Source organism: Vespula pensylvanica, chromosome 7, assembly GCF_014466175.1.
Source record: "Vespula pensylvanica isolate Volc-1 chromosome 7, ASM1446617v1, whole genome shotgun sequence".
Lineage (NCBI taxonomy): Eukaryota > Metazoa > Arthropoda > Insecta > Hymenoptera > Vespidae > Vespula > Vespula pensylvanica.
The window spans coordinates 6,869,296-6,882,977 of NC_057691.1; the positions used below are offsets into that span (position 1 = coordinate 6,869,296).

Here is a 13,682-nt window from a genome sequence, read left to right on the forward strand (position 1 = left end):
TTACGTTGAACAGAAAGCGGTCTAACAACTGGCCTAGTCAAGCCTCCTTTTGAGAGCAACTCAGGAGAGGTGAAGTAAGGGTGCATAACCTTTTCTATTTTTGCATTGCATTATAATTAAACTTGAGGTCTTTCTAGAAGGAAAATTTTTTTCAAAGTCATCTCAATAAAAATCTATATTGTCCGATTTTTAATTTGATAGGTGTGTGTTTTTTGACACACACACACGCACACACAGATTTGTAATAAGAATAACTCCATGAACTTATGGGATTTAAAAAAAACATTTTTATATCAGCATTTCAGGTCTCTATCATATTGGCTTTACATAATTTTCTTCAATATCCCCTTTTTTTTTTTTTTTTTTTTTTTGTTACACCTTGCATATTCATCTCGTAATATATTCTCGAATATTTTCTTCAAGGTCGAAAATTCTTTTCAAGGTCTTTCCAACGATGATGTAAATCGTTCGACCTATGTTGTAGAGTTTGAAGAAAAAAAAAATGATTGAAATCCGCATTGGCAGGTTTCTATCATATTGACCATTAGACAATTATTTTGAATATTTGTTTTTTTTTTTTTTTTACATCATTGATCGTTATCGAGCGTTTTGCATTTTCAAGTTTGGACGAAAAAAAAAAAATAGGAATTTTGAAACGAAATGGCAACACGGAATATTAGGATCTTAGGCACGTACATCGATCCAATTACAAGTAATACGAAGCCATCATATTTGAATAGCACGATAAACTTAAGAAAGTGTCATCTCCGCTCGATCTACGAACCGCTTAATAACGCGAATAAGATCAGTTTTCTTCGCGTCTGCGATCTTTGATCCCGAGATATCATCTGAGTCCTTATCTTTGCTACTATTCTCATTTGAAACGTCATTGGCTTCCATGTAATTTTGCAGTTGATGCATATTTCTTGATCTTAAAGAATCATCATACTCTTCATTGTTTTTATTAATCTTGCAAAAATTCTTTCGCGTATGACGAACTGTTTCCAGTGATTCCTTTTTTTTTAATTTTTTACTTATAAACATATATACGTATATATAACTATACACACACACACATACAAGTATATATATATATGTCTACGTTGTATGACGAACTGTTTCCAGTGATTTTTTCTTTCTTTATTTTTTTTATTTTTTATTCATAAACATGTATACGTAAATATAACTATACACACACACGCACAAATATATATATATATATATGAACATATATTATATATATCTATATTGTATGACGATTTGTTTCCAGTGATTTTTTTCTTTCTTTCTTTTTTTTTATTTTTTATTTATAAATGTGTACATGTAAATATAACTATATGTGTATACATATATATATATATATGTATATATATAAGTATATAGATATGTAAGTAAATAAATACATACACATGAAGAAAAAGTTGTAATAAAAATTTCTATCTATGTATATTAGTTCATTCACCAAGCGATATCCCGCTTTAATGATCTCTCGTATAATATGATCATTAATTCGTTAGTCAGTCAGTCAGTTTCTTAGAGATCTCTTAATGGGAGTCGTCTAAGTCACATTAATCATATACCTATCTCCGAGTTTTCTTTTATCTTTTTCGAACATTTTCTCATTAATCTACCTAACCTACCGGTAAAACACGTCTCCAGGAAGTCGGACCGAATACTTAGGCATATAATTTTTTTTCGATGCAAAAACGATTGAAAGAGGTAAAGGATCGATTTGATAAAAATCATAATTACGGAGAAAAAAGAAAAAAAGGAAAAAGAAAGAACAAGAAAAAAAGAGCCAACGAGTTTAAAATTCAACGGAGATTTAATGGCGCAACAAAGAAAAGAAAGTCACCTTTCGAGAAGAGAAGACATTTATGAGAAGGGGGTGGAGGAAGTACATGATTTGATTTAAGATAACTATTATCTTTGAGTATCCGGTTACGCCATCTCTTCCAAAGTATATAATGATGTATATGTATATGTGTGTGTGCACATGAAATAAGTTACGAAAGAAATTTGATACTTCATTCCTATCGTCTGTGTATCTCTGTATATATATATATATATATATATATATATATATATATATATATATATATACATACATATTTGATAGATGTAAATTATGCGAATGGATATTCGTTCGTATTTCTTTTTATCTCCTTTTACACAACAGTCACAAGATTTTTCTTTTACGAATTACAATTTTCGGATGATCCTTGTCATTACTTTACAATTTCGATTTATTCAAGTAAATGGTATTAAAACTGAAATGTATATATATATATATATATATATATATATATATATATATATGTATATATACACACACACATACATTAATCTAGAGACGTCTATTTTCTTACCACTATCCTTCCACCCTCTCTCCGACTCCTTTGAAATTTTGTTATCTCTATCTTTCTCTATCTCTTTCTCTCGTTCTCTCGTTCTGGTCCAGCTCGATTCAAGCTGGAGCACTACACACCGAGCATTCTGTCGCTGGTTCGACACTCTCCCGGGAGACTGGGATAACTAGGTCATAGCCAGATATCGACATCCTTCGCTTTCCCGCTCTCTTCCCGCCCCTTTTCCTCTTCACCCTTCGAATTCGCGATCTTCGTGCCATCCCTCAGAAACTCTATGGGTTAACCTACCACTACCTATCACACCCTCTTTTCTCTAATATTTTTCTCACTTCCCCTCATTCCCTCTTAACCCTATATAATAAAACGAATTATCATTCAAAAATAAGGATTGACGATATAGAAAGATACACGCACATATACACACGCAAACACATCATACATCTCTCTCTCTCTCTCTCTCTCTCTCTCTCTTCTCTCACCATCTCTTTTTTCTAAATCTTTCACTAGATTTATCTTAGATATATTTCGATCGCACGTTTACGATTATACGTTCACGAACCAACATCCTAATAACATCTTCTTTATAATTATTTCGAATCGAAATTTTTATAACGATACCGATTATTTAATCTCTCGATTCGTTGTTTCAATGATTACATTATTAATTTTATTTGCCTCTTCGATACGGATTAATTAATCGTTTCGCGAACAATCTATCGCGAAATTTCGATGGATGTTTGTATTAAATCCACGATATATGGGTATAAATTTGACGTCGAAGATTTCAATCGAATTTCATTCCCTTTTTCCTTTCTTTTTTACACCTAATCGAAATTAATTAAACAAATTTGTCGATCGATCGTAAAGAAAAATAAAATCCTGCTATAATCTCTCTCTCTCTCTCTCTTTCTCTCTCTTTCTCTTTCTCTCAATGATTTCAAAGAGATAATCGAAAACATTCAGGATCGAAGGAAATGAAAATACTTTGACTGGTTGAACCGATTGCGAAGGAATGCATTTGTCCTTGTTACTCTGTAAAAATATTCTATTATACAGAGATTTAAGATTTAACTTATGTCCCGTAATATATATCCCGTTGCGAGGACACAGCTTTCGCTTCGCTGAATCAAGCGAAACGTTTAATGGAAAAGGATAAAAACGTTTAGCAGGGGGTCGATCGAAAGTATTACGTACCTGTATGTACATATATAAGTATATAACTAAATAAATAAGTAGTGGTACGCGTGGAAACACGTCTATGGGATATTTCTTTTACTTCCAACCAAGGCTGCTGCTTCGAATGAGGTCAACCCCTCAATGAGTTGGTTGGGTTGGGTGGTGTGGTAGAGAATGGGGATTGGAGATATAGAGATGAGGGGGTTGAAAGGGGTGGAATTGGAGGCTAGGGGAATCTCTCTTGGCACACCAAGCGCAGCTTTTCCACCCTCTCTCGTCTCCACCCTATGCGCACGAGCACGTCGGTAATCCATTTGGTGACCGATTTTCACAGAACGCTTGTATGTAGTCTCGTCCTATAATAAACTTTCAAAACCGTATCGAATCGTATCGAATCATGAGAACCCCTGTCCAAAAGATAAAATTGACGAGACGATTAATCAGTTATCGGTTCTCATCCCTTTTCTTCAAACTTCTTTTTTTCTCCACCCGTTTCTAACAGAGGTTGTAAAAGAAAAAAAAAAAAAAAAAAAATAATTAGACGATCTTTTTCGTTTCCCGATGAATGAGAATGAATGGTTCGGCTAGATGACACGGGAGTGTTAACTTTTTTAATTCTAATCTACTTCGTTCTTTTTATTCCATAAATTTTTCTGTGTGACTAGTGCATGGAGAGAAAGAGAGAGAGAGAAAAGGATATACAAAAAATCAACGTAGAAAACTCATAGTAGACATTGAAAAATGAATTTTCAAGTGTGTTGGTAGATACTATCGTTAAAGTAATAATAACTAATATCATTGATGATAACGTTTGATAAAGTAAACGACAAGGCACTTGATATACAGTCTAAGAAGGATAAATTTAAAGGATAAACATGCGAGAAAGCAGGTGGTGGTGATGGTAATGGTGATGATGTTGATAGTAGGTAGATAGGTAGATAGGTAGGTAGGTAGGTAGGTAGGTAGGTAGGTAGGTAGGGTAGATAGTTAGGTAGGTAGGTAGGTAGGTAGGTAGATAGGTAGGTAGGTAGGTGTCGAGATGTCGAGGTCCGGATTTACGTCATGGTGTTTCGCGGCCACGTTATGGGGAGTAAAACGGGACAACCGAGGAAAGACGATGGCGGTCAAGGTGGGTGGTGTTGACCCGATTTTCAGCTGCAACCGGGGCTCTCCCACCCGACCGACCGGCTGACACACTGCGACGTTGCTCCTGTTACAGCATACGGCCCTGACCCGACCCCGAGCCACACGGATCCCTCCATAGTAGTTCTCCTACCTTCCTTCCTTCCTTTTCTCTCTCTCTCTCTCTCTCTCTCTCTCTCTCTGTCGATCCCCCACCTATCCTTCTTCTCTCTCTCTCTCTCTCTCTCTCTCTCTCTCTCTCTCTCTCTCTCTCTCTCTGTCTGTCTCACTCTTCCTGTTAAGCGTATCTCTTTGCGTAGGTCAGTGTCGTATGTGTCTTCTTCTATCTTCTCCAATTTCTCCCCTACTGTTAATACGTCACTACACTGATTCAAATTTATTCGACATTTTTTTTTTTGTTTTCTTTCTTTCTTACGCGTGCTTATCGATCACCATCTATTCTCGTAAATTGTTGATCTAATTGTTTTTTGCGTTTGTATGTCTGTACGTGTACTTACATGAATTTTATTTTCTTTATTTTATTTATTATCTTTTTTTTGTTTTCGTTTATAAAATTTCACATAACGAAAAATAAGATATATAGAAAAGCGTTTTGAAAGGTTGAAAACAGGAATCTCACGGTTAGCGTTCGGTTACCAACGCTTGGATATTATTAGAATTGTTGAAGTCTTTACTCGTAAATATTCAAATAATGATTCATTCATACCGAATTAATATTAAGATCTGACTATGTTCCCACGTCAAACTTATTCGCGTTCTGGGCCCCACCGTAAACCTAACACGTTCTAGTTTAATATTCTCTATTCTCTTTATTAGATTTTCTAAAAATAAAGAAAGTTAGACGTGGTCGGTTTAAAGAAAAAAAAAAAAAGAAAGAAAGAAAGAAAAAAAACAGAAAGAACGAACGAAAAAGACAGATAGAGAGAAAAAGAGAGAGAGAACGGTATAGAGTTGATCGAATTTATTCGAACGAGTTATACATCCCAAATAAAATATATTAAATATGATAAATCTAAATTCTATCTAAAATTGTTTATTATATCGCATAAAAGGAAAAAATTGAATATTTAAATTTCATTCGTACAAAGTTAAATCCATCCAGATATCTATATTTGATTTCTTTGATTTATTTATTTATTTTATTTAATTTTTTCTTAATGTTCTCTTTACGAGATTATTCATGCATTAGGTACTATCGTTCGAGAATAGATAAATAGCGCAAGAGAGAGAGAGAGAGAGAGAGAGAGAGAGAGAGAGAGAGAGAGAGAGAGAGAGAGAGAGAGAGAGAGAGAGAGAGAGAGAGAGAGAGAATAAAATCAACGAACTTAACGAATAAATAAACGAACTATCAATCTTCTTATACTTCTCGAAAACTTGAGATATACAGATTGCGTGGGCTTAAACTCGACGACTCGTGTAACTGTGCGTCTTCGTCGTATATAGACTTCCATGTGCGTCTGTGTTAGTTAACTCTCGAACGTAGAATTTAAAATTGAGGTCGCATCGGAGACTGCCCTACCAGTTTCTTTTAACATCGACGAATAAAACTGTGGTAGCCCGCAAGAAACGATCGCATACATATATACGTACACACACACACACACAGACATATATACGTACGTATATAAATATGTAATCTATATCAAATGAACCCGTGCGCGTTCTTTCTCTCTCTCTCTCTCTCTCACACGCAAATACACACACACACACATATATATAGTAGTTACTCACACATATTTTACAAAGGAGTCGAGTTTTTAAACCGCGATAGGGAGGCACTCACAAACCAGTATCAATTTCTAAGAGTCTAGTTTCACTATCAAGGTTGAATTTTACTTGCGCTGGTCAGCGCCATTGTACGTCATTAATTGCTAGCATGAGCGAGCGAGCGAGCGAGCAAGCGAACGAACGAACGAACGAACGAAAGAGCGAACGAGAGAAAAAGAAAGAGAGAGAGACAGAATCGGAAGGTCAAGGATCAAGGTTCAAGTTCGTTCTTTGCCACCCACTACCGAATGTAAACTTACTAGACGGCATCACATTGGCGTAGGCATAAATTTTAATTATCTAATTTTTTTATTGTTTTTTCTTTTTTCTTCTTCTTCTTCTTCTTTGTCTTTACTTTCATTCAATCAAGCTCGTTCTAAACTCGTATCTTTAAATTCACGCGTGAGATCCGACGCCATCTTTCTCTCCCTATCTCTTTCTTCTTTTATTATTATCAAATTAAATATAAACATTTGAAATAATTCGCAGCTATTACAAGTTTCGAAAAAAAAAAAAAAATTCATTCTCTCGCGGATAACATTGTTAATCCGGTGCTATGATATTTTTCAACGACCAAACGATTTGACCTACTTTAAAAAAAAAAAAAAAAAGAAAGAAAGAAAGAAAGAAAGAAAGAAGGAAGGAAAACTAGAATTTTGTAATTAATATTTCGCAGAGATCGATATAAACATCGTCTTTGTCGTTTTTCTCGTCGTAATCATTGATCGTCGATGTGTTTATTATGAATTAGAAATCAGTCGAATATATAAGAGATAAATAGTTCGGGGATCGTTGTAACGTTTATCACGATTGCTTTTTATCCTCCTTATAACCATAATCCATAATAATTCTTATTCCACACGACATTATGTTGCTTTATACGTATCCTACGTCGTACACATCGCATTACACACTTACCTATTATTCTCTCGTTGCGCTATCTCTGTGTTCAGGATAGATAGATAGATAGATAGATAGACAGAGATAGAGACAGAGACAGAGACACAACAAAGACAGAGAGACAGAGAGAGAGTGAGTGAGTGAGTGAGTGAGTGAGTGAGACAAGTTGTAGACCGAAGTGGAGAGGAAAATGCGTTTTCCGTTCTCGTCCTCCTCGAAGGTTACGTGTGGGCGCTGTGAACGAGGATGCTGACGTTGCGACGTTAAAGAGCACGACGAATTTATTCCACATTGCTGTGAATATCTATGTGTATGTGTATCATTTACGAATATATAGAATACGTACGTACGTACGTACGTATAATACATGTATGTATTTTTAATCTTTTTCTCTCTCTCTCTCTCTCTCTTTTTCTCTATCTATCTATCTATCTATCTATGTATCTATTTAACTATCTATCTATCTCTTTATTTTCTTTCTCCCTTTCGTAGCAAATTTTCTTCTTCGTTTTCCTGCTTGTTGCGTTTAATTAACACGTTAATTAATTAACACGCAAAAACAACAACAAGAAAAATAGAAAGATACACAGGAGTTTACGCGTTTTATCGTGTAAAACATGACGGTATCGAACGTTCCTACGAACAAAAAAATAAATAAATAAATAAATAAAAAGGAAAGTAAATAGTGAAAAGGATTGTTCGATTTTTTTTTTATTTTTTACGAGCAGATAAATATCTCGTAGAACAGTCGTTACGAAAAATTCGCGATCGAAATCGTCGTTGGAAAATGTTTTTTTTTTTTCTTTTTTCTTTTTTTCTTTTTTTCTTTTTCCTTTTTTTTTTTTACACCCTCCTTTCTCTCACGAGCAAACGATACTACCATCATTTTTTTCGTATAAAAGAACGCGTGAGAATCACTGTTAAATTCGACGTACGTACATACACATCCTTTTTTTTTTTTTTCTTTTTTTTTTTTCTCTTAATCTGATTCGAACGGACTTAATAACATTTCTTTAAATTCATTAGATTCAATGACCAATCGATAAGTTCGATTCTAACTTAGGATTAATCGGTGTTCTTAGACGAAGATGCATTTATACGATACTAAACTAAAAATACTAACGCTTTATTGACACTATCAAAAAAAAAAAAAAAAAGAAATAATCGTTCGTCAATTTATAATATATATTCTTTATCTTCCGAAATAAACAGGTTGAAACGAAAACACAGTATAACGAGATAAAACGAGCTTCGTAAATTGTTCATCCCATCATACTATTTACAATTTCAACCTATATATTTCGAAAGATAGATGTATAAAAAAAAAAAAAAAATGGGCGATCTCGTTACTTGGATTATAGCGATTTTATTACGATAATTATTATTTCGTCTCTTGACCTTAGTAAGTAAGTTTAAATATTAGATAAACATAGATTCCTCGTTATTATATTTCTTAATTCCAAAATAAAACAGTATATATAAAATAATATATTTATATATATATCGAAATTCGTCATTTAACGTATCTACGTACATATAAAATAGTATACAAAAATAAAAGAAATATAAAATAATATATATATATATATATCTAAATTCGACATATAACGTATGTATCTATATACGTACATACCTTCTTTAAGATCTACATCCTTTTTATTTTTCTTCTTCCATATATCTTCTCTTTCTTTCCTTCTATCTGTCTCTCTTTCTGTCTCGTGACTGCCATTCGTCCATTCTCGACCTTCCTCTTCTTTCACGCTATGCTTCTAATGCTCGTGAGGAAGCAACGCATAGTAGGCGTACAAGCTACCTTCCTACTCTCTCTCTCTCTCTCTCTCTCTCTCTCTCTCTCTCTCTCTCTCTCTATCTAACATACACTCTTTCTAACACACAGAGATATACATATGCACGCACATACACACTTTTTCCTATTCCTCTTTTTTCTTTTCTCACAAAGTGGTATTAGAGAGAAGAGTAACCGAAGGTCGATAGTGGGCGCGGAAGGCACACCCGAGCATGTTAATGCACGGCCCTGATCGTCGATCGACACGATGACGTGTCCTAAAGCGTGCTGACGACGTTAGCGGAACATTAGTACTGCGAGTGAGTCCTATATATAACTAACTAAACGTCGTTGTTAATAAACGTTTCGTAATAATGCGAATATCTCGATGATTGGTTCGTCAGATTCTCTATTGTCTCGTAATAATACTCCAAACATTTCATAGAATTACGTATCTCTAAGGACGTATGTGTGTATACATGTACGTAAAGATATGTATCGTATTACTGTTTGTAAATATTTGGATCAACGTGTTCGACTAAATAATACCATAATAACTTTCACGGACGTACATCGCTCAATTTTTCTTTAACAATGTATATTGTTGTTGCTGTTGTTGTTATTATTACTTCTACTTATGTAAGAAATCTTTCGCGTAACGAAGCTTCAAAAGTTAGAGTACGTCGAGCACAACGTTTTGGAGTTTTGTACCGAACACATGAATCCCTCCAAGGTTTCAAGGATTCTCCGTTCCTTATTATAATAATTATATAATTAATCGTTCCAATGATTTCATTATTTCGAATTGAAAACAGAAGAGAAAAGAAAGTAGAAGGGAAAGGAAAACAAAGAAATAAGAAAGAAAGAAAGAAAGAAAGAAAGAAAGAGTCAACGATATGTAAGTAGGTACTTTAGCTTTAACATTAACTAGTATTTGCATTTATCGAGGATCCACGTTCGAACGTCGAATGAGAAAATATTGGATAATATAGGAGAAGAGAACGTTCGATTTTTTTAATACTACGAGAGTATAACGAATCACGATCAAGGAAATTCCGATCAAGGAAATTCTATTAGCTGCTTGTCTCGGATTAAATAGTAACATTATCTGCTATGTTTATCGAATTTTTTACCGTTTTTTCTTCTTCTTTTTTTGTTTTTGTTTCTTTTTTTTTTTTTATTTTTCTTTTGCCATGTCACGTAACGAAATCGATTCTTGGTAAAAAGTCCGTTTACCATGGTAACCGTTGTTATTTCGTATCAGAATAAAATCGATTTCTTTGCTTACTTACGTACGTATTTCAACGTCCATTTTGTATCTTGAATTAATCCGTAAATCGTTTCGTCGAATATCAGTGAAGAAACGATTAATGTCCTGCGACATTACGAATTTTTTTTTCTTTTTTATTTTTATTTGCTTTGCTTTTTATTTTTATTTGTTACATCTACAAGCATACATACACAAACGCACACACATATATATATATATATATATATATATCTACGTACATATATACGTGTTATAACCATCTAATAGATTTTTACTATGCCTTTACTATTCATTTATTACTATATCGTTATTCGTTCTCGAAAAGATTCACGATATCCGATACGATGAATGTTTTACAGTATCGCACATTTTTTTATCAAACTTGTTATATTTACAATCATATATCTAAATATCTATACACACACACACACACACACACATATATATATAATACGTTCATACATATATATCAATACATGAAATAACGATCTAACAAATTTTTATCACGCGTCGTTATTCGACCTCGAAAATGGTCAAATTCGATACAAACAACGTCCAACAATACCACAAATTTTGTTTATTAAACTCGTTACATTTACAATCATATATCTAAATAATTACAAACACATATATATATATATATGTATAAATAAAATACGTGCATACATGTATATAAATATATGAAATAACGATCTAACAGATTTTTATCATGTTATTCGACCTCGAAAAGGTTCACATTAAATCTACCGTTAGGTCCACGTTCTTCTCTTCTCATTTTACAACTTCGCCTTCACTCTTTCCCTTTCAACGATTATCTCACTCGCCGTACAGGTAGGGCTTCTCTCCTTTCCCTTTTCCTTCTCTCTTTTTCTTTTTCTTTCTTTTTTTCTTCAGACGTCAGACAAGACGTGTGAATGACGAAGAAGGGCGAGGGTGGTTGGGATATTGACCTGGTCCTACTCCTGACGAGTCCTACTTTCCTTTAGCTCCCGTTCGAAGAACGGCTTCGATGGGAGCGAAGAAAAGAAAAAGGAAAGAAAAAAATCACGAAAAAGAAGGGAAAAAAAAAAATTAATTCCCTTTAAATTCTTTCAAGGTCGTTAAAAGAATTCAACGATGCTTCTCCTTTTCTCTTTCTTTTTTTTTTTCGGGCATCACTTTAATATCCATTTTTCGACGTGCTCGATTTTATGGCCGGTGAAAAACGAATTATCTTCTTCTTTGACTCGTTCTTCATTTCGTTTGATTGTCTTCATCTGCATAAATGCAAAAGAAAGAAGAAGAAGAAAAAAAAAAAAGAATTTTTCCTCATTGAACTAGCGCACGCAAAGATTCGACCGACCGACCGACCGACCGACCGACCGACCGAGAAAGTGGTTTTAAAGGTCCCCCATATTATATAGTAGTCGTATACCTGTAAGAGAGAAACTTGGGGCACGCCACGAAATGGAGAGTCATGGAATTCCTCAGAAGATTAAGTTACTACCACGGAGTCTTCTTTTCAAGAAAAGAAAAAAAAAAAAAAAAAAAAAATCTCTAACCTCCGATGTACTATTTCCACGTCGATTGGATCGGAACGACCTCGATGTGTTCTAATATACGTTCACACTAAAGAAAAAAAAAAAAAAAAAAAAAAGAAAAAAGAAAAAAAAAGGAAACAGAATATCGAAGTACGTTCTAACTTCAGTTAAAATTATCTATATCGTGTGCATACATTTTCTTCTTTTTTTTTTTTTTTTTTCATATTATTCCTTCAATTATTTCAATATCGAAGTATTCACTTGCGAAAAGAGAAATGAAGTGATTTAATATCTTTACATTTGATTAACGATTAAATGTTATAACATTCTTTATTTTGAAATTTAACGAGTACATTTTTAATTATGTCGTGTATTTTTTTTTTCTTTTTTTTTTTTTTTTTTTTTGAGAGAGTGAAAATCACTGCTCTTTTGAAAGCTGCTCAATCTGCTCGATCGTCGATGTATTATATATATATATATCGTTGTCGGATATATCGAACAATTTCGACAGCTGGGTTAGTTAGGTACTTATTTTCTGAAAGCTCGACGGAAATTTCATGGTGTTTCTTCGAAATAGGGGATAAAAGAAAAGAGGGAGAGAGAGAGAAAGGGCAAAGAGCAGAGTCTCGATGAAATTCAAGACGCGATCTTCTCGATCTTCTAGATCTCGAGCGGGCCAGGCAAGACGGAAAATCAGATAAGAACGATATATATACGTCTATCGTCCATATAGAGTTTAACTTTCGAACTGTTTCTATTAGAAAAAAAAAAAAAAAAAAGAGAAAGAGAGAGAGAGAGAGAAAAGACAGAAACGACGTTAGAACATTCTCCATTTTCCGATTGATCTTTTAATAAAATCTCGAAATATTAAGTAACGAAAAAATGATGAAATAAAAATATCGACGACTTATTTTTCCTAACGAATTCTTATTACACTTCTTTCGATCGAACACGTTTAATCTAATTTGATATTCTTTGGAAATAAAAAAGAAAGCAAAAAGAAAATAATTCTTATCCAGAGAAAAGCATATGAAATAAAAGCGAAATATTAAATTAAGTTACAAAAATATTAAGTAAAGAAATCTTTAAGATCATTTATTATCGATCTATCGAACAAATCGATAAGTCGAACACCGAATAGATATTTTTATGTAAATGTGTATGTATATAAGAAGAAGAGTATTCTCACATGGTGGGATTCGTCGTTTGTAAAAAAGCGTGGGAAAGAGATAAAGAGATACGGAAATACAGAAAAAGAGAGAAAAAGAGAGAGACTATTTTCAGGCTGTGTTCTAATTAAAATGGTGCCAAAAAAAAAAAAAAAAAAAAAAAAAAAAACAGTTATTCCTTGAAATTCGTAGGATAAAAAATATCAAAAGAGAGATGAGAAAATCAACGCACGAAGATAGTCAGCATCTCTCTATTTTTACTGTATTTCATTGTATTAGTCAATCGAAATGACTCCCAATTGACCTACATATTTTTTTCCCGGTCGTTGTTTTTAATCGAATCGAGTGTATAATTGTTATGTGGGAGAGGTCCTACTAACGAAAAAAACGGAAAAAAGAAGAAAAAAAAAGGGAAGGGAGGAAGAATAGAAAGAAAGAGTGAGTGAAAGAAAAGAGAAAAATAGAAAGAGAAAGAGAAAGGGTTGAAAAAAATTCTCTTTTAATTGGACCTTCGAGATCGTTAGTTCGTTAACGAGCCCGATTGTGATCCTACGGATTAATTTGGAAAAAAATCTCTTCTCT

At 33.5% G+C, this 13,682-nt stretch overlaps 1 protein-coding gene across 1 annotated transcript in view; it reads left to right on the plus strand.

Moving 5' to 3' along the window:
- The window catches only part of LOC122630671 (period circadian protein), a 49,317-nt gene that overhangs the window by 31,372 nt on the left and 4,263 nt on the right, over positions 1-13,682 (plus strand). The gene's annotated exons all lie outside the window — the stretch shown is intronic.